This window comes from Vulpes vulpes, chromosome 1 (genome assembly GCF_048418805.1).
Source record: "Vulpes vulpes isolate BD-2025 chromosome 1, VulVul3, whole genome shotgun sequence".
Taxonomy (NCBI): domain Eukaryota; kingdom Metazoa; phylum Chordata; class Mammalia; order Carnivora; family Canidae; genus Vulpes; species Vulpes vulpes.
This window is the reverse complement of record NC_132780.1, coordinates 13,751,214-13,772,480: the sequence shown is the minus strand read 5'-3', so window position 1 is coordinate 13,772,480 and position 21,267 is coordinate 13,751,214. Positions and strand designations below refer to the sequence as shown.

The following is a 21,267-nucleotide window of genomic DNA, read 5'->3' as shown; positions in this document are numbered from 1 at the left end:
GGCAGCCCTGGGGGCACAGCGATTTAGCGCCGCCTGCAGCCCAGGGCGTGATCTTGGAGACCTGGGATCAAGTCCCACATCAGGCTCTCTGCATGGAGCCTGCTTCTCCCTCTGCCTGTTTCTCTGCCTCTCCCTCTCTGTCTCTATGAATAAATAAATAAAATCTTAAAAAAAAAAAAAAAGAAAGAAATTCAAAAGCAGGGACCATATCTGATAGTATCATGTATTCTGCCTAGGGCTGTACACATTCTATATAATTAATTGTTGATTGGTTTACTAATGAATAGATTTAAAACAACCTACACATTACCACTTAAGATAAAATGAGATAGATTCACATAGCACAGGAAAAGATAATGCTATATAACTAGCAGACTTTAAAATATTGACCTAATGGAACACCTGGGTGGCTCAGCGGTTGAGTGCCTGCTCAGGGCTGGGCTCAGGGCCTGATCCCGGATTCCTGGGATCGAGTGCCGCATTAAGCTCCTTGCATGGAACCTGCTTCTCCCTCTGCCTGTGTCTCTGCCTCTCTCTCTGTCTCTCATGAATAAATAAAATCTTTAAAGAATAAATAAATAAAATATTTACCTAAATTGGATTCCTGGAGCTTGATATACAAGAATAAGCCTGTAAAAAAATGTGCTTTCTCATCTCTGTAGTCTTCTTTATGGCAGGGATTTGGCCATCTATGGCACATATATTGGTTTACAGTAAACTACAGACAGCCACCATTCCTTAAAAGCATGAGCAAAACTGCCAGTGGAGCCTGAGAGGATGTGAGAAGTCCTGCTTCTTGTGGAAGCTTTTTAAAAAGCTTTTAAAAGTTGTGGAGTTTTTTATATAAATTTTTTTTTCTCTAAGTAATCTTAACACCCAATGTGGGGCTGAAACTCAAACTCACAACCCTGAGATCAAGAGTCTCATGCTCCCCCAACTGTGAGCCAGCAAGATGCCCTTACTGTGGAGCTATTTACTTAAGAAACATCTCCTGGGGACACCTGGGTGGCTCAGTGGTTGAGAGTCTGCCTTTGGCTCAGGGTATAGAACTAAAGATCAAGATCAAGTCCCCCATCAGGCTCCCCTCGAGGAGCCTGGTTCTTCCTCTGCCTGTGTCTCTTAAGAATAAATAAAATATTTTTTAAAAAATAAAGAAAGAAACATCTCCAGGGGATCCCTGGGTGGCTCAGCCGATTGGCTCCTGCCTTCGGCCCGGGGTATGATCCTGGGGTCCCAGGATCGGGTCCCGATCGGGCTCCCTACATGGAGCCTGCTTCTCCCTCTGCCTGGTCTCTGCCTCTCTCTGTCTCATGAATAAATAAAATCTTTAAAAAAAAAAAAAAAAAAAAGAAGGAAAGGAAAGGAAAGAAAACAACATCTCCTGAACATCAAAGATACTTAAATCTCTAGGTTATATGTTGTTGTTTTTTGTTTTGGGAGGGTTTTTTTTTTTTTTAATTTAATGATAGTCACAGAGAGAGAGAGAGAGAGGCAGAGGGAGAAGCAGGCTCCATACACTGGGAGCCCGATGTGGGATTCGATCCCGGGTCTCCAGGATCGCGCCCTGGGCCAAAGGCAGGCGCCAAACCGCCGCGCCACCCAGGGATCCCCTGGGAGGGGTTTTTGAGAAAGAAAGAGAGTGGGCGAGGTGGAGAGAGAGAATCTTAAGCCAATTCCATGCCCAGTGCAGAACTCAACACAGGTTCAGGTCCCTGAGTCAAAATCAAAAGTCAGATGCTTAACCGACTGAGCCACATGCTTAGAGATAAAATAATGAAAAGCACAGCATCTACTTTCAAGGAGCTTCAGATGTAGTTGGAGAAAGAGAAAACAGGCAATTCAATCAGAATAAGAAGTACTGGGCGGCCTCGGTGGCTTAGCGGTTTAGCGCCGCCTTCAGCCCGGGGTGTGATCCTGGAGACCTGGGATCAAGTCCCACATCAGGCTCCCAGCATGGCGTCTGCTTCTCCCTCCGCCTGTCTCTCTCTCTCTCTCTCTAATAAAAAAAAAAAAAAAAAAAATCTTAAAAAAAAAAAAAAGTACCATGACATCAGGGGCAAACTCAGACTAAAGGTCGGTCAGGGAAGGCTTCCTGAGAGAAATAAAATCTAAGCCAGATCTAGACACTTAAAAGAAATTAGTTAAGCTTTTTTTTGGTTGGTTTGGTTGGGATGGGAGTAGCAGGAGAACATCCCAGATAAAAGGAAACAGTAGGGATCCCTGGGTGGCGCAGCGGTTTGGCGCCTGCCTTTGGCCCAGGGCGCGATCCTGGAGACGCGGGATCGAATCCCACATCAGGCTCCCGGTGCATGGAGCCTGCTTCTCCCTCTGCTTATGTCTCTGCCTCTCTCTCTCTCTCTCTCTGTTACCATCATAAATAAATAAAAATTAAAAAAAAAAAAATTAAAAAAAAAAAAAAAAAGGAAACAGTATATGCAAAAAACCCAGAAGCAGGATATCTGGGAGAGCTACAGTCACTTGACGTGGGTGGAACACTGAATTTGAGGGAAGTGGACAGAGACAGGCAGAACTCCTGGAGGGCCCTTATATAAGCCGAATTTATGTACGCTTACCCCTTCCTAAAGTCACAGCCCTCAAATGCTTTTGCTCTTCTTGGCTTAACACACACACACAACTAAACAACACAACAACAACTTATTTTGAAATGACTTTAGATTTAGAATTTGTCTTAAGGAAATGCTTTTACAATGGAAAATAAATTCAAGCAGATCCGTTTCTACTTCTTCAATCTTGCTAGCAAGTAATAAATCCCTTTATAATTTCTTTTCTCCAGATACCCTAATCACCTCAAGGAGTCAAGCCAAAATCTCCTGAACGTTCAACTCATCCTCAAAACAAAATGCTGGCAAAATCATCTGGGCTATGGAAGAGGAAAGAAGGATGATTCATCCTCTTTCCTAGATTTTCACTAAGAACTCTAAGAGTTAGGACAGAATTCCATTATGTCACAACAGTCTTTATAAAGGCACTTAACCAAAATTAGTCATACTTATTTCTGTTACGTTTCTGACCTGCATTCTAAGCCTCCATCTCCTAAAATTCCCAAACCTGCAACAACCTTTTTTTTTTCTTTTTCTTTTTTTTTTTTAATGATAGTCAGACAGAGAGAGAGAGAGGCAGAGACATAGGCAGAGGGAGAAGCAGGCTCCATGCACCGGGAGCCCGATGTGGGATTCGATCCCAGGTCTCTAGGATCGCACCCTGGGCCAAAGGCAGGCGCCAAACCGCTGCGCCACCCAGGGTTCCCAACCTGCAACAACCTTAATTAACGTTGATTTCTAGATGGGGACCTGGCTGGCTAAGTCAGAAGAACATGCGATTCTTGATCTCAGGGTCATGAGCTCAAGCCTCACACTGGATGTAGAGATTACTAAAATAAACTTTTTTAAAAAGTTGATTTTTAGAATCAAAGATGAATCCTGTGCAGAAATCACTGCAATGTCAATGAAAACTGGCAATTTTTTCTACAATTAAAACACAATTGGGGGTGCCTGGGTGGCTCCGTAGGTTAAGCATCTGCCTTTGGATCAGGTCATAATCCCAGAGTCCTGGGATAGAGCCCCACGTCAGGCTCCCTCTCCCTCTGCCTGCCATTCCCTCTGCTTGTGCTGTCAAATAAAAATTTAAAAAGTTGGTCTTTAAAAAAAAAAAAAGACAACAAACATAATTGTTAACAATGGTTATCCCTGCAAGGTAGAATTTAAGGAATAGGGACCCCTGGGTGGCGCAGCAGTTTGGCGCCTGCCTTTGGCCCAGGGCGGGATCTTGGAGACCAAGGATCGAATCACACGTCGGGCTCCCGGTGCATGGAGCCTGCTTCTCCCTCTGCCTGTGTCTCTGCCTCTCTCTCTCTCTCTGTGACTATCATAAATAAATTTAAAAAATAAAAAAAAAAAGAATTTAAGGAATATTTTAATTTTCCTTATTATTTCAGCCAGTGAGGGCTTCCTGTCAAACATTCATCAAATACATAGGAGGGGCACCTGGGTGGCTCACTGGTTGAGCATGTGCCTTTGGCTCAGGTCATGATCCCAGAGTCCTGGGATCAAGTTCTGCATTGAGCTCCCCACAGGAAGCCCACTTCTCCCTCTGCCTATGTCTCTGCCTCTCTCCAGGTCTCTCACGGATAAATAAATAAAATATTTTTAAAAATATATTTTAAAAATATTAAGTAGGGGCACCTGGGTAGCTCAGTGGGTTAAGGGAAGGCAGCTTCCACTCAGGTCATAATCCCCAGGTCCTGGGATCAAGCCCCATGTCAGCTCCCTGCTCAGTGGGGAGTCTGCTTCTCCCTCTCCCTTTTCACTCATGTTCTCTCTCAAATAAAATCTTTTTTAAGGGCAGCCCGGTGGCTCAGCGGTTTAGCACTGCCTTACAGCCCAGGGCATGATCATGGGGACCTGGGATCAAGTCCCACATCAGGCTCCCTGCATGGAGCCTGCTTCTCCCTCTGCCTGTGTCTCTGCCTCTTTCTCTGTCTCTCATGAATAAATAAAAATAAAATAAATCTTTAAAAATATTTTTTAAGGGGATCCCTGGGTGGCGCAGCGGTTTGGCGCCTGCCTTTGGCCCAGGGCGCGATCCTGGAGACCCGGGATCAAATCCCACATCGGGCTCCCGGTGCATGGGGCCTGCTTCTCCCTCCGCCTGTGTCTCTGCCTCTCTCTCTCTCTCTCTCTCTGTGACTATCATAAAAAAAAAAAAAAAAAAAAAAATTTAAATATTTTTTAAAAAATTAAGTAATATTTAAAATTCAGTTTCTCAGTCCCACTAGCTGAGTTCAAGTAGATACATAAAAAATGGTGCAGAAGGTTCTATTAAGGCTGATCTACAAAGAAGCCCTAATGCTAATTCAGACCTGGGAAACAGAGAGGGAGGATCTGGGGAAGGTTTCCAGAAAGACACGTATATATTGAAATGGGTATTAAAGTGAGCATTCCGGGCTGGCTGGTGACAGACAGCAGATGACACTGACCCTTCCCTGCATCATGCAATACCAAAATTTCCAGGGCAATTCCCCAAAAACCAAAAGCAAGATACTTTAAAGGAGACAATATAAAAATGAATTGGGTGATAGGCTTTGATCTGTATTTTGCTGAGATAAACTTAGATGCAAATACCATAAAATGAGAAAAACAGATGATGAAGTCCAATTAGGATCTCACTAAAAAAGGAAAAGGGAAAACAGAACTGGAATTCACTGCCAGATCATCCTGGAAATCTTTAACAGGTAAGCTGAACTAAGGATCAGGGGACAAACCAAAGAATGCACTATGCTCATCCAAATAACTTTCATTGGGAGAAACATTTCCCAATAATCGAGGTCAATATGTGAATTGAAGGTGATTAACTCCCAAAGAGAGAGAAAGAGAAAAGAAAGCACACACACAAAACCAACCCAGTAGAGAACTGTATAAAAATTTGGTCCTGGGGATCCCTGGGTGGGTCAGCAGTTAAGCACCTGCCTTGGGCCCAGGGCGTGATCCTGGGGTCCCGGGATCAAGTTCCACATCAGGCTCCCTGCATGGAGTCTGCTTCTCCCTCTGCCTGTCTCTGCCTCTCTCTTGTGTGTCTATCATGAATGTAGGAATAAAAAAAAAAAAAAAAAAAAAAAAAGGGCAGCCCGGGTGGCTCAGCAGTTTAGCGCCACCTTCAGCCAGGGCATGATCCTGGAGACCCAGGATTGAGTCCCATGTTGGGGTCCCTGCATGGAGCCTGCTTCTCCCTCTGCCTGTCTCTCTGTTTCTCAAATAAATAAATAAAATAAAATAAAAAAAAATTTGGTCCTTTGCAGGTGGAAGGGGGAGGTGTAACGTTCTATTTTCTGAATCTGACTGCACTACCTAACATGTGCTGCCTCAGTTTCCTTATCCATAAAATGGATACAAGGAAAGTACCTATTTCTGAGGGCTATTTATGTGTATTCCTTGATACTTGAGTTACTATATATAAGGTGCATAAACAATGCCTGGCGTATGGAAAGGACTAAGGAAACACTGGTTATTACTGCAGGAGTCTCTGAGGACCTAGCTTCACTTGATGGAAAGGAAAAGGATTTCCCTAGGGGTGAGCTCACAGGGAAGAGGGATGTTGTGCAGACTGTCATATGATGAGGAGGGGCGGTCTGAAAAGTATCATCTGTTCCAGGTTGAGCAAGCTTTTGCAGACACCTTCCAACCCGGTCCTACAGGCTATTCAAATGCCCAAAGCCATAGAGGACAGCTGCTAGAACTCCAAGCTCCAGGATCTAGCTCTGGACCCCCAATATGCTTACTTAGTGTATCAGTGTTCTTTTTTTTTTTTTTTTTTCCAAAAATCTCTCTGGTCTGCACAACTAGATTACTCTATCCTTCATTCAGGCATTAATTAGGCACCCATGACAAGTCAAGCACTTTAGAAGGCAATAGAAAAGCACTAAAGGTTTTTAACCAAGGGAATGCAACAGTCAGGTTTTCGTTTCATGACTCGTTGAGAGAATAAATGAGAGGAAAAGATGCAGAGGATACCTTGCAAGAGACTTCTGCACAACACCTAATTTCTTGAATTTCCCAATGGCACCCAGCACTGTGGATATCACTCAACTGGATCCCAATGAATATTTAACTTCCTATGTGAGAATAACAATGCCTATCAATTTAGCACTTATTATATGCCAAACATTTCATTCATTACCTCAGTTTCTCACAACAACCCAGTGAAGCAGATATTAGTATCTTTATTTTACACAGGAGAAAACTCAGGAAGTCCAACAGCTCATTTAAGGTGACAAAATAAAAGGAGGAGTGGGTCATGAATTTATGTCTGTCTGCCTAAATACCTAATCATACATTATTGGTGCTGGCCTGTGGCAAAGTTTTACTCAATCTACGTAAAAATGAGATCTAAAAATATATATGGGTGGCTCAGCAGTTTAGCGCAGCCTTCGGCCCAGGGTGTAATCCCAGAGACCCAGGATCCAGTCCCACATCGGGCTCCCTGCATGGAGCCTACTTCTCCCTCTGCCTGTGTCTCTGCCTCTCTCTCTCTGTGCCTCTCATGAATAATAAATAAATATTTAAAATAACAAAAATAATAAAAATATATACCTACATATGTCTTTTTTTTTTTTTTACATATGTCTATATACAGTTGCCAACTTCCTTGAGAAAGGCTACTACCTTTTATTCTGACAATGGATCTCATTTTTAATAAAAGGAGAGTTTCTCATTTATTTTTTAATGCCCTCCTTGGAAAAACTACAAATTAGTAAATTTGTACGTGTTTTCCCACTACTGTATTCAACTAGTCTATAAAACCCAAGTCCAGGAACCACTACACTAATAATGACATTAACAGAGCATTTACCATGACCCAGGCATTATTTTAAGCTTCTTAAATATACCACCCATTTTAATTGCACAGTGAGTCTGAGAGTAGACACCACTATATTCCCCTTTTTATAGATGAGGTGCCTGAGGCACTAAAGTTTAAGTGTCTTGTCTAAGAGCACAGAGCTGGGAAGAGGTAGGACGGGGACTCCAAGGGAGGCCCATGTGCCTTGATGAGAATACCTGAGGCCTCAGTCCTAACATTGTGAAAGCAAACAGACCTCAACCACTGCTATTTGGCCTATGACCTATAACATTTAGACGTGTGAGACACTTACTGATAAGACCCTAAAACTGACTGCTACCTGGGGGCAAGTTACAAGATAACACATCAATAGCATGTACTGCTCTGCTGAGTCAAAATACCAGCATGCTGCCTTTGTAGTGCTACAATACTCTGGTTACTTAAACGGTTTAATTAACCAAATTGTTCTCTTCCATTCTCCCAGAAAACTGAAAGGCCTTCCAACCTTATGGGGCTTCCACGTTCATTCTTGGCATTTACTTCTCAAAAAAATCTAGAATCACAACACAAGAGCAGGTATTGAGGCTCATTTTATGGACAAGAATTTAAATTAAAATATATTACTTGTCCAAGGTAACAAAGTTGGTATGAATCAAAATGAAAACCGACAGGAGAAAGGGTTCTTTACATAGCTTGAGGAATCCCAAGAATCAAAGAACTGAAAGACTGCCTCCCCCCTCCCCACTGCACACACACACATACACACACACACACACACCCTGGTTTCTCTCTAAAATGTATACCTTTAGGGACGCCTGGGTGGCTCAACGGTTGAGCAGTTGAGCGTCTGCCTTCGGCTCAGGGCGTGATCCTGGGGTCCTGGGATCCAGTACCACATCAGGCTCCCTGTGGAGTGTGTGCTTCTCCCTCTGCCTATGTCTGTGTCTCTCACGAATAAATAAATAAAATCATGTATATATATTTTTAAGATTTTATTTATTTATTCTTGAGAGACACAGGCAGAGGGAGAAGCAGGCTCCATGGAGGGAGCCTGACGTGGGACGCGATCCTGGGTCTTCAGGATCACATCCTGGGCTGAAGGCAGCAGCTAAACTGCTGAGCCATCCGGACTGCCCAAATGTATATACCTTTAATTCAACAAATATTATGTTCCTACGGACATGTTCTAGGATAAATGTAGCAGGTTCACAGAAGAAATGGGAGAACAAAACAGAAAAAAAAAAATCCAAAGCTATTTTGCAATTTCTTCTTGATGTGTGAATGTAAACCCCCTCATATGTCAACTAAACATCAGGTCTTTTGGTATTCTCTTTCAGGAAAGAATGACCAGTATATAAATAAGTGTCTGTGTGTGTGTGTCTGTGTGCAGAAACGTCTTGTTAATTAACAACAATAAAAACAGTAACATTTTACATCTCCCAAATTACTTCTTATTCGAAATAAAACATGAACTTGGACCATGTTATTAAAAAGTTCTTTCTCATAACAAGATGAAATCTATCTTCCAAGTAAACGTCCGTGCTCTTGTTGAAATGTTTGGTCACACCTAATTTTTTAAGATAAGATTGGTGGGGGGGGGGGGGGGGGGATAGATGGATATATCAGGCCATAGGCCTTCTAAATTTTTAAAGTTCTGGTACCAAAACAGGGTGTTCCTTGTGTTACCTGTAAGGGAAGAACTGCTTTTGTTTTTTGTTTTTTATTTTATTTATTTATTCATGAGAGACAGAGAAAGAGAGAGAGAGAGAGAGAGAGAGAGAGAGGGGCAAAGATACAGGCAGAGGGAGAAGCAGGCTTCATGCAGGGAGCCTGATGTGGGACTCGATCCCTGGACTCCAGGATCATGCCCTGGGCCAAAGGCAAGCACTAAACTGCTGAGCCACCCAGGTGTCCCTGCTTTTGTTTTAATAAATGGCATATAAACTCTCTGAGGGAGAAGGAGGCATATTCCATATAACTAGGACTCTCAGCAGTGTAGACACCCAAATATTGGTTGAACAGGGAGGAAAAAGGAAACTTGTCTCCCTGGATCTCTATCCTCTGGAACTACAAAGTAGTCTGTTCCCTCTTTGACTTAATAGCCCTAAATTATTTACATCTTAAAAGAATCTTGGTTTCATAAAAGGGAAGATAAAACTAATGTATGTCATGTCCATTCTCGATTTTGACTGAGAAAAGAGAGAAAGTAGGGCAGCCCCAGTGGCGCAGCGGTTTAGCACCGCCTGCAGCCTAGGGCTGATCCTGGGGACCCCGGGATTGAGTCCCACATCGGGCTCCCTGCATGGAGCCTGCTTCTCCCTCTGCCTGTGTCTCTGCCTCTCTCTCTAGCTGTGTCTCTATGAATAAATAAATAAATAAATAAATAAATAAATAAATAAATAAATAAATAAATAATTTAAAAAAAAAGAGAGAGAGAGAAAAGAGAAAGTAATATACGAATAGATTCTCTCTCTTAAAACAAGCCATGTGGAGGGGGGCACCTTGCTGAAAAGAGAACAGAGGGGTCAGCTATCCTATCAGCCACAAAGCAGACTTTAAAAGTTCTTCTCATCTCGGGGGTGCACTCAATTCTATGAAATGGATAGCACACCGCAGGAGTAAGTACAGGGCCAAGGCTCTGAACCACAGTGCCTCAGCTATACCAGCTGCGTGACCTTGGGCAAGTCCCCTATGGAAGCCCCAGTTCCCTGGCTACAAAATGAAATACCACCTACCTCAGAGGGTTATTGTGAAGAGAATAGAGGGAACACTTGGTAGTCTCCTGGTACACAATGAGCATGCTGTTGCTATTAACTGGTAATGCTGCTAATAATTTAATTATTGTTCTAAGAAAGGGTGACTGCCTTAACCTTCAAAGGCACTAGAGTCCACCAGATCTCACAACGACTAATTTCTTGCTTTTCAGCTCAATTTTTCCTTCATGTGTTTATAATAAACACCAAACATAACATAACCATACAGGGAAAAAGAAAGAAAAAAAACATTTGTTAAAAAATAGTAAAATCATTGTGAAAAACTCAGGAAAAGATTTCACTCAAAATTCTACAACACAAAGATAAATACAAACAGCACTTTAGCATGTTGCTTTTGCTTTTTCCCATATATATTTTAAAACAACTGGAATCATACTGTTTATAGTTCTATATCCTGCTTTTTTCTCATACTTAATTTTATTTTGTGTGTACTTTCCCACGTCAAGAATTCTCCAAAAAACATCCTTTTTAAAAATGACTCCATACTTTTCAATAAAGCAATCATTCTCCTAAGGTTAAAATATTTAAATTGTTTATTTTTTATACACATCACTATAGTTAAGATCTTTGTATATAATCTTGGTCCTCATCTCGATTTCTTGGTCCATCTAGATTCCTATAAGTTGATCAAGGATTTTATGTCTTAAAATCCTGCCAAGGGCAGCCCGGGTAGCTCCGCAGTTTAAGCGCCGCCTTCAGCCTAGGGCCTGATCCTGGAGACCAGGGATGGAGTCCCATGTCAGGCTCCCTGTGTGGAGCCTGCTTCTCCCTCTGCCTGTGTCTCTGCCTCTTTTTCTCTCTGTGTGTCTCTCATGAATAAATAAATAAAATATTTTAAAAATTTTAAATAAAACCCTGCCAAAATGCTTTCCAGAAAGTTCACACCAAGTTTTTGTGCCTGACAGTCCTGATCATATACCACCAGCAGTGACCACTACCTATTTCCTTTTAATTCCCAGCAAACAGAGACCCAAAAACTCTGGAATTACAACACAAATAGGGAAGATCTGTTATTAAAAGAATGCTTTTGTCACTTGTGGTAATTTGTACCAGATCACTATTATCCCATTCTTTTTTTTTTTTTTTTAAGATTTTATTTATTTATTTATGAGAGACATAGAGAAAGGCAGAGACACAGGCAGAGGGAGAAGCAGCCTCCACGCATGGAGCCTGATATGGGACTCGATGGATCACACCCTAAGCTGAAGGCAGACTCTCAACTGCTGGGCCATCCAGGTGTTCCACTATTATCCCATTCTTTATCAGATACGTAACCTTAACAAACTTGGAAAAGTTACAAACATCACTCTATACAATTCACATTCCTTTAGTAAAATCAAGACTTAAAATGCCTCACACATGGAGATGCTCAAATAAATTTCAACTTAAGAAGTGTGTAGAAAAGGAAGTGATGCCTCATACAAAAAAGAGGTCTGGACAATATGTAGAAAATTCAGAAAGGTACACTTTCAGATTTATGTACTTTTCTACATGTAAGTTGCACCTTAATTTTTTTTTAATAAAAACTAAAAATTTGGGATGCCTGGGTGGCTCAGTTGCTTAAGTGTCTGCTTTTGGCTCAGGTCACGATCCCGGGGTCCTGGAGTCGAGTCCTGCATCGGGCTCTCCATAGGGAGCCTGCTTCTCCCTCTGCCTGTTTCTATGCCTTTCTGTGTCTCTCATGAATAAATTTTTAAAAACCTGAAAAAAAATTGTTGGAAAAAAAAAGAAAAAAATTTAAAGAGGATCTGTATGGGAGAAAATATATGTATTCCTTGTATTCACACAGAACATGAAATTACAGCTATGGGGAAAAAAAAAAGAAATCACAAGTATGTAAGCTAATGTTGCCACTTAAGCCTTTATGGATGTTGGCTAATGCTGGGCATACACCAATTGGCAGAGACTCACTCACTGCCTAAGCCCTGAGAAGCCCTTTCCCCTTTTTCCTCATTTACCAAAGGTTTTATCTGCATTCCTCTAGTGATTTATCTATCAATCAGAGGAAAAAAATCTCTGAGAAGTCACCAGCATTCAAAAAGTATTCAATTATTTCAGGTCATTAGAAATGATATCACAGGGATCCCTGAGTGGCTCCGCGGTTTAGCGCCTGCCTTTGGCCCAGGGGTGATCCTGGAGTCCCGGGATCAAGTCCCGCGTCGGGCTCCCGGCATGGAGCCTGCTTCTCCTTCTGCCTGTGTCTCTGCCCCCCTCTCTCTGTTTCTATGTCTATCATAAATAAATAAATAAAATATTTAAAAAAAAAATGATATCAAAGGGCACGTGGGTGGCTCAGTGGTTGAGTGTCTGGCTTCAGCTCAGGGTATGATCCCGGGGTTCCAGGATCAAGTCCCACATTGGGCTACCCAGAGGGAGCTTGCTTCTCTATGTCTCTACCTCTCTCTGGGTGTCTCTCATGGATAAATAAAATCTTTAAAAAAAAAAAAAAAAGAGGGAGAGAGAAAAAAAAAATTGTATCACAAAAGTAGCATCCACCAGGCTTCTACCTACAAACCTAACATTTTTGGAAAATAAAGACCTAGTGATACTTTTATCATCAAACATTTAAAAGTATACTACTCCCAGTGAAATAATTCCCTTGAAGTGAAAGCCACTCTAGTTAAAGATACAGATTTTGAGAATCTAATAATCTTGTATTAATGCAGTACTGGCTTTCGTTTGTACACAATTTGTTACCGAACAAAGAATCCTTTTTAATTGCCCACGGCAATTAATGGTAATCATTTTCTTTTGTCTTATTCCTAAGTACTGCAGGATACAATAGATGAAGCCATGATTCTGACCTTTCTTTTAAATGGAAAAAACTTTTTTTTAAGTTTTTTACACTTCAAGAGGCTGTTAGCTGTAGCTGCCCAGCATATTTTCATCCTAACATTATTTAATAACTTTCTGATTCCCAGTTTTTGAAAAAAGCATTGTAGTAAGTTCCACACAAATAAGTCAAGGGGCTAGGTGTAGTTTTGCCTATACATTCCTAGTTGCCCAAAGTTTTCTCAATTGAGGGACACTTGGGTGGCTCAGCGGTTGAGCATCTGCCTTTGACTTAGGGCATGATCCCAGGCCCTGGGATCGGAGTCCTCTGCATCGGGCTCCAGTCCTCTGCATCGGGCTCCTTACAGGGAGCCTGCTTCTCCCTCTGCCCATGTCTCTGCCTCTATCTCTCTCTGTCTCTCATGAATAAATGAAATCTTAAAAAAAAAAAAAAAAAAAGAACACAAATTCATCAGAATACTCTATTCAACATTTACTCCCCTCAACCCACCCTACATTACATATAGCTAATCATTCACAACTGACTATAAATTCTTTAAGAGGATGAACCTATAGCTTATTCTTATATCCCAAAGAAACAAGGCACTAATAAACACAGATCTTGAAATAAGACAGACACGGATTTATAACACAGCTCTCAACCTCTCAGCTGTGTAACCCTGGTTAGGATACTTCTATTATGTATATATGAGAATTAAATGATGACCAGGAGGGCTTGCCCTCTGAGAGTTTAAAGCCTAAAAATGGCCATTATCATTGGTGCACATCTCTCCACCCACCTACCCCTACAAAAGAGAAAAAAAGGCTTTGGCACTTGTTTGGGTTCAATCAACATATATGTAGTAGGGCCTACTATATATAAAGTATTTTGCTAGGTGTGACAAGATATAAAAGAAACACCCTCAAGGAGTTTACTACTTGGAAAGCGGAAACAATCAAGTATTATTATCTATAAAATAAGGCAGAATGGGAACCAACTAGTATAATCCCTTCAGTTTTCAAATGAAGAAACTGTAGCCCAGGGAAGTGAAAATGATTTGGCCAAAGTCATACAGCTAGTAAGCAGCAGAGCTGGAGCTAGACCAGAGATTCTTCATTATCAATTCAATATTCTTTACACCATAGGAAGCTGCCTTCAGTTGTTCAAATTTGATTTCTAAGTGCAAATATTACCATAGTGACCAGCAAAAGGACATTTTCCAGGTAAGAATGCACACTAGGAGAGCAAAAAAGGTATGAAATATCACAGATGCATAATGCAACAGTCACAACTGCCACAAATTTCATAAAATGAAAATGTTCATTTCAATAAAGGAAGATGAAGGAGATAGGCAAGTCTGGCTATTTTCAACTAAAGTAAATATTACTTTCCTGTGATGATGGTTCATGGCTGAAAGTACCTGGTTCTCTGCTAATATATCAACTTAATGGTGCTTCTTAGCACCATAGAAGCAAATAAATGAAAATCAGACTGACAGATGCCAAAAGTTATTTTCAAGAATTCTTCATAGACAAAACCTCATTAAAGCATTGTATCAAAAATTAAATAGAAATAAACTTCCAGGAAGATGAACATGAATGATTTGTTTGCATTTCTTAATACTAGCAATTCAAGTGCTATTCAGACACAGCTATTTGAGAGCGTAGGTCAACAATGACTCAGCTTGAAAGATTCTATATTGCTTTTAAAAGAGGTATATGAAAAAAAAAAAAATAAATAAATAAATAAAAGAGGTATATGGTTTTACTTATGTAGTGAATACAATCTGGGTGCCCCTCTCCCCCAAAATTATAAACTAATTTTCACATGAATGGCTGAAAAAGAGACGGTGTTTATGTTTGAAAAAAGTATACAACAAAGGCGATCCAGTTCAATTTACTGCATCCCTCAGAGAAAGAGCCCTTACCCCCAATTTGGGCCACAGGATTGATGTGGAGATGAAGGGGAGGGGTGGAGGCGATGGAGGGGTAAAGAGCAGGACCAGGAGTCTAGTCCCAGTCCCAGCTCTAACTTGGTATGTGGTCCAGGACAATACTCTACAACCAGAGCTGGACAGCACACTAGACTTCATACTAGGAATGTGAAACCCAGAGAGGTGAAGTGATTTGTTCAAGGTTCCCACGAATTAGGTTAAGGCCTAAACCAGAAGGCCTTCTGCCTCTACTTCCAATATTCCTTCAGTTATGACAGGAAAACTGTTACCATGCTCCATGCAAGTTCATTTTCCCAGCTGTAAATCAGGATTCTAGACTAGGGACAGGTTTTCAAGCTGTGTTGCTCCAAATCCAAGGGATTTCTGCTAGTCACCTTTCCTCTTCAAGACTCTCCAAGCTTCTGTATTTCATATAGTGTAAAAAGGAAATTTTAAACAACTAGACTAGATGGTCAATAAAATGTCACACAGACTGGGTAAATTAAGACACCCAGGTGGTGAATGACAATAGTCATAGTGGATCACAGGAAGGCCCTGCAGGAAGCTTACCACCTCTCAGAAGGCCCCCACAAACTGAAGATGTGAAAACAGAAGAGACTAGAGGGAGATGGACAAACACTCTCTCACCATGTCAATCTCTATATTGACCTGCTGTATCTTCCTATCACACAAAGACTGAAGAAACACCTATGAGGCTGCAGTTTTACAGTCATCTGTGAATCCCTCACTTCTCCTAGACTGTCCTTTACCAAAAGTTACCATCAGGCCCATGGATTTACACACGGACAACTTCTTCCAAGTAACATGTATTGAGAAGAATGACTATTTTCTGATTATTTTTTAACTATCCTAAATGCTTTGGCCTTATTGTGCCAAGAAGATGGAAAAGAAAAGGGAGATATAAAAAAAGAAAAAGAAAAAAGAAAAAGAAAAGGGGGATATGGTCAAAAGAATAGTTAAAAAAAAAAAAAAGGAAGAGAAAAACTTTGATCAGACTAGTATTACAGAGATTTTCTAGGCACTGCAGGAGCCCCTGAAGATCTGCTACTTGAAGAGTCATCTACTGCTATCTCCTGCTCCACACCCCACCCCCAACTGGCATGTTAACTGTTCCAGAAGGCCAAGGCTACCACCTCAGATTTCTGTAGCACCCAATTCCATCATGAAAGCAAATGTTGACACTGAGGTTGGAGTCTCTGCTACCATTAGAGAAACATGACAATCTTTGTAACAGCAGTTACCAGTTTAGGAAGAAAACTCAGTCCTTTGTTGTTCTGTCTCCTCTCTTCAAATTATATAAACTTTGGCTTTGGCCATGAAGAAACTTTCTATGCTGCCAATGATGTTAAAAAACTCTAAAACACAAATTTCAGCAGTGCTGCACACACAGTTGTCTTCTTAATTAGCTATTACTTCCCCATTAAGAATAAAAAACAAAGGATCCTGGGTGGCTCAGCAGTTGAGCGTCTCTGCCTTTGGCCAAGGGCATGACCTGGAGTCCCAGGATCAGGACTGGGATCCAGTCCCGCATGGGGCTCCCAGTATGGAGTCTGCTTCTCTCTCTGGCTGTGTCTATGCCTCTCTCTCTCCGTATGTCTCTCATGAATAAATAAATATTTTTTAAAAAAGAAGAAAATTATTTATACCAACATGGAAAACATAAACTCTAAAATAAATTCATAGAATGAATGATGATTCACAAGGCCAAAATTCAAAAATGAATGGACCAGATGAACTGAAATTCTTAAGTCAATAATGATGAAGACACACACTATAGATAATTAAAATCACCAGACTCTTGTCAGAAAATTTAAAGTCCTGGGGATCCCTCAGTGGCTCAGCGGTTTGGCTCCTGCCTTCGGCCAGGGGCATGATCCTGGAGTCCCAGGATGAGTCCCACATTGGGCTCCCTGCATGGAGCCTGCTTCTCCCTCTGCCTGTATCTCTGCCTCTCTCTCTCTCTCTCTCTCTCTCTCTCATAAATATAATCTTAAAAAAAAAAAATTTAAAGTCCGAAGAACTCAGAAGCTACGGGAATTACTAGATCTATGATCTAGTCCCTCTTTTACTATATCATATACAAATACCCTAAAATTTGAGGAGTCAATGGTCCAATTCTGTAGATAAGAGTGAACGCTTTTTTATTTCAAGTGTTCACACAAAACTATTTCTAAATAAGTGCTGAAGTAAACAAAGTTTGATCATAGCTCAGTTAAGAAATAAAGTCCTTCCAGTAAATGTTCCTTCACAGCTGGATGGCTGTTTTAATATGCAATTGCCCTGGGCCACGCGAAAGGGGGGGCGGGGGAAATCAGGCTTTTGATTTACTTAAGAAATAAAATAAATAAACCTAGAACATACAAAGGTTCTCTTTCCCAAGGACAAAAAATGGTTAGATGGCTTTTCTGCAAAAAAAACACCTCTTTCTCTGAATAAATTTCCTAAACCCCACCCCTATCATAAGATCACTGAAGAAAAAGCTCCACAGCTAAGGTACATTTCTCAGGTAATAAAACCAAAAAATCTCATCGTATCAGCCAGTTCCTGGCACCCTTTCCTCACTCTACCAAATCAGGTCACTCACAAGGCTTGGAGAATGTCAGGGCCCACCCACATACTTCTACACCAAAGAGCGCCCCCACCCCCAACTCCAGCAAGGATCTGCCCAGAGGCATTCAGCTCCCCTGGTGGAGAGCGCCTGCAACACCAGAGGGCAGAAATCTGAGTGACACTTGGCACTCTCTCTTTCCACAAACAACCACAACGGGCTTTCCAAACTCAGGCCCTAATTATTTAAGACCAGGAAGCTGGAGCCTTCCTGGGGCAGAGGTGAAAAGAAATAAGCCCACCCTCCCAAAGGTCACACTACAAACCAGAGGCCATTAGGGAAGGCAACACTGCAGCTTTTGCAGCCCCAGAGCAGTAAACACCAAATGTGGCCATAACCCCCAGTGGGATTGGGGAGAACTTGAGAACTAGCATTTCCCCAGCCAGAGATAAAACAAAAATAAGACTGTCATGGGGTGGGGGTGGGGGAGAAGGGGGAAAAAGCACACTTCTAAGTTCTCCCAAGGCCTTGGAGGTGGAAGGGGGGAGAGGGTACAACTGTCTCTTTACAATAGCTCAGAGAAGGAGGGAGGGAATTAAAAGAATGACCTGTGAGCAGCTGCACTCTCCTGTCTCGAAGGACACTGTCTCGAAGGACACAAAGCTGCAAAGTCCAGGGATCTGAAACGGGCTGGGGAGCAAGATAGAAAAGAGGAGGAAAAAAAAAAAAAATGGGGCAATGGAAAGAGATCTACCCCCTCACCACCACTAACCTTGGTAGAAGTAGGGAAAATGGGGGAGACACTCCCAAGACTCCAGAGAGCTATAACCAGCCAACCAACCCCCACCTATCTACCCAGATCTCACAGGATCTCTGGGAATAAAACCCTGAGGGTGAGGGTGCCAAGTGAATCTGCAGCCTACACCAGAGCCTAGAGAACCCTAGGCTCAACTCAGACCCTTCTCCTCTGAATGCTGAAGACTCGATGCTAGAGGAACACAAGCCTCAAGAGGGGAAGCACTCAGTGGGAATGGGCGGGTCAAGGGTGGGGAGCTGGGAGAAACAAGCCTGACAGGAACCAAACAGGAAAGAAGATGCTTGACAGGATACAAAGGGAAAGAAAAGGTGAGGAAACAAGTCAACAAGGAACAGAATTGGGAAATGGGTACCAAAAGCAGAGGGAAAATCTATCCAAGAACTGAGATGGCTCCAAGAGGGAGCTGGGGAGTGGGGAGGCAGCCAGTGATAGGAAAAAATGGTTGAGAAGATCTCTTTACTATAGGGCAGAACTGGGAGAAGAAGAACTCAAAAAGAAGGTAAAAGGACAAAGGAGGGAGAACAAATACAAGAAAGGAAAGAGTGGAGGTTGAGATCTGAATCAAAATGGTGGGGGGAGAAGGAGGTCCAGGTGGAAAACCAGAATTAAGAGACAACACAGGTGGGATACAATTACAGGAAGACCAGGATTAAAGAAACCATTCCAAGAGGGAACAGCTATAGTAAAGTTAAAATGGGTCAAAAAGATAGGTGGGCAAGTGGACAGCTCCAAAAAGGGCAGAGCTGGGAGGAAAACGTTAGAGCGGATGGGACAGAGCTGAGCAGATGCAAAAAAGGATCTGGGGCAGGTCTGTGAGATGCAGCAAAATGGGAAGGAAAGGGGTGATGGGTCAGGGAAGTTATCAAAGATTTACCAAGGTAAAGGGCAAGTTTAAGAAGAGCCAAAATAGAGAGGAGAGGACTCAGAGCAAAGAGGAGGCTAGAAGCAGATCTCAAGCAGAGAACAAGTGAAGGGGAAACAGGTCAAAGAAAGGGGGAGCGAATGAATGAGACAGCTCTACAGTGCCAACGAGGAGGTGGAGAGAAGAGGAAACCGCAGGAACACTGGGCAGAACTGGGGCCTGCAGGGCAGCACGGACGCTGCGGGCAGGCTGAGTTAGGGAGGTCAGAGAAGTGAATGGCAGAAATGAGAGCTGCAGGGTTTTGGGAGGGGAGGAGGCTGCTTCATGGAAGGCAGAGTCGAAAAGCAAGCAGGTTAGGGGCACAGCAAGATCTGAAATTGGGCAAAGGGCAGATCGGAAAGGTAGAAAGGTTTGGAAGAGAAATAAAGGTCTGAATGGCAAATGGGAGCAAGATCTGAGAAGCGGAGGAGGCAAGCATGGTGCATCTGAGTCCGAGAGGGGGCAAGGGGCCGAAATGAGGCATGGAAGGGTCGGAGAGCTGAGGAATATCCCTGGGGTGCAGCAGGCCCCCAAGTGGGCAGTAGAGCCCAAGAGGGAGGTGGAATTAACTCCAAGGAGACCTAAGGGCAAGCAGTGCCAAGACGAACAAGGTCTCAGATGGATCTCCAAGGAGGTGGAACTGCAGGTCCTAAAGGGACAGTTCCTGGGGGTGCAACAGAGGGCGGATAACAGTAAACGGGTCAAAGAAGGCAACAGATCTGGAAGGTGGTGAGAGTAGAATCGAAGAGGGGCAGGAGGGTCACGAATCCCAAAGTGAAGGTCCAGAATTCAGGGATGCAGAAGGGTCACTGAGGAGGTGGGTCCCAAGAGCACTGTAGAGTCCTGGAGGGGCGAAGGGCACTACCGAGGGCGGAAGAGGGAAGGGGGAGGTGCAGAATTGGGAGCAGAGTGGCTTAAGTGAGGAGGGGGTGGCCGCGACAGACACCGAGATCCCAAATGGGTCGGAAGGTGGGGGCAGACGCGGGGACAGCAGGCCTGGGGCGAGCAGGGACAGGTCCAAAAGGGCGGGCGGGCCCCGCGGGCCGGGCCGCAGCGCGAAGCAGCGGGGACGGCGGGGCCCGGGGGGCCTGGGGGGCCGCTCCCTCCCCTCCCCCTCCGGCTCCTCCATTGTTCGCGGGCTCCGGGCCCCGCGGTCCCCGCCTCCCCTTGGACCCCGCAGCGGGGCGGCGCCCGGCCTCGCCGCCGGGGCCCGCGAGCTCGCGCACTCACCAGCTGGGCGCCCTCAGCGCGGCTCCGGCCTCCAGGATCCCAGCAGCGACGACGGCGGCCCCGGCGCCATGTTCTGCTGCTCCTCGTCCAGCGGCGGCTGAGGCGGCGGCGGCGGCGGCGGCGGCGGCTCCGGCGGCGGGGGGCCGGGCGGACCCTCCCTCGCAGGCTCCCTCCTCCGCCTCCTCCACCTCCTCCTCCCGCCGCGCCGCGGCTCTCCCTCGGGGCGGGGGGGCGGGGAGGGGAAGGGGGGAGGGGCGGGAACCAGGGGAGGGCGGACCAGCCTCGCTCGCTCGCTCCCTCCCTCCTTCGCAATGGCGACGGCGGCGCCTCCTTCCTGCGGCCGCCGCTCCCGCGCGCGCGCGCTCCTCGCTACTGCGCGTGCGTAGCGTGCGGACCGTTGCAAGAGGATAACGGCCCCGGGGTGCGCGCCGCCAGAGGATGACCGGCGCCGGGCAGGAGACGAAGTGAGGGCGGTATGCGCCCAAGGGGCTCAGTGCCACTACCGCGGCCTCTGGCTGGGAACGAGCGCGGAGACCATAATGCGCGTGCGCCCCAAAGGAATGCCGCTACTGCGGTGGCTGCGGCACGAGACAGCAACCAGGGAGCCTGCGAGCAGGCAAAGGGAATGGGGCGGGCAAGTGCGCGTGCGCGGGAGGGACTGCCTGGCGCAAGGCGGAGGGAGTGGCCCGCGGGAGTCGCGCGCGCTCTTGCGCGCGCCAGAAGCAGCCGACCCCTCCTTGCGGGGGCTCGTGGAGAAAGCGGGAGGGGAGAGGCATGGCCCGGCTTTGGGGGCGGGGGCGAAGGGCGCGATCCCGCTCGCGCGGGACCTGACCAGCCAATGGGAGGTAAGGGGAGGTGGGTTTGCCGCGCGAGCCTCAGCCCCTGGGATAACGGAGGAGGTGAGATGGAGCGACGTA

General features: G+C 44.4%; 1 protein-coding gene across 2 annotated transcripts in view; it reads right to left on the bottom strand.

Annotated features, from left to right (window-relative positions):
- ARHGAP35 (Rho GTPase activating protein 35) overlaps positions 1 to 20,862 on the bottom strand; it is a 132,124-nt gene extending 111,262 nt beyond the window's left edge. Inside the window, exon 1 of one of the 2 annotated variants that reach the window (XM_026013918.2) lies at positions 20,351 to 20,862. The gene's annotated coding sequence lies outside the window, so the exon portion shown is untranslated. Of the gene's footprint in view, positions 1 to 18,010; positions 18,093 to 20,350 lie in introns of those variants that run through there. The other variant, XM_072755486.1, reaches the window with a different exon arrangement.
- Between the last annotated feature and the right edge of the window lie 405 nt (positions 20,863 to 21,267).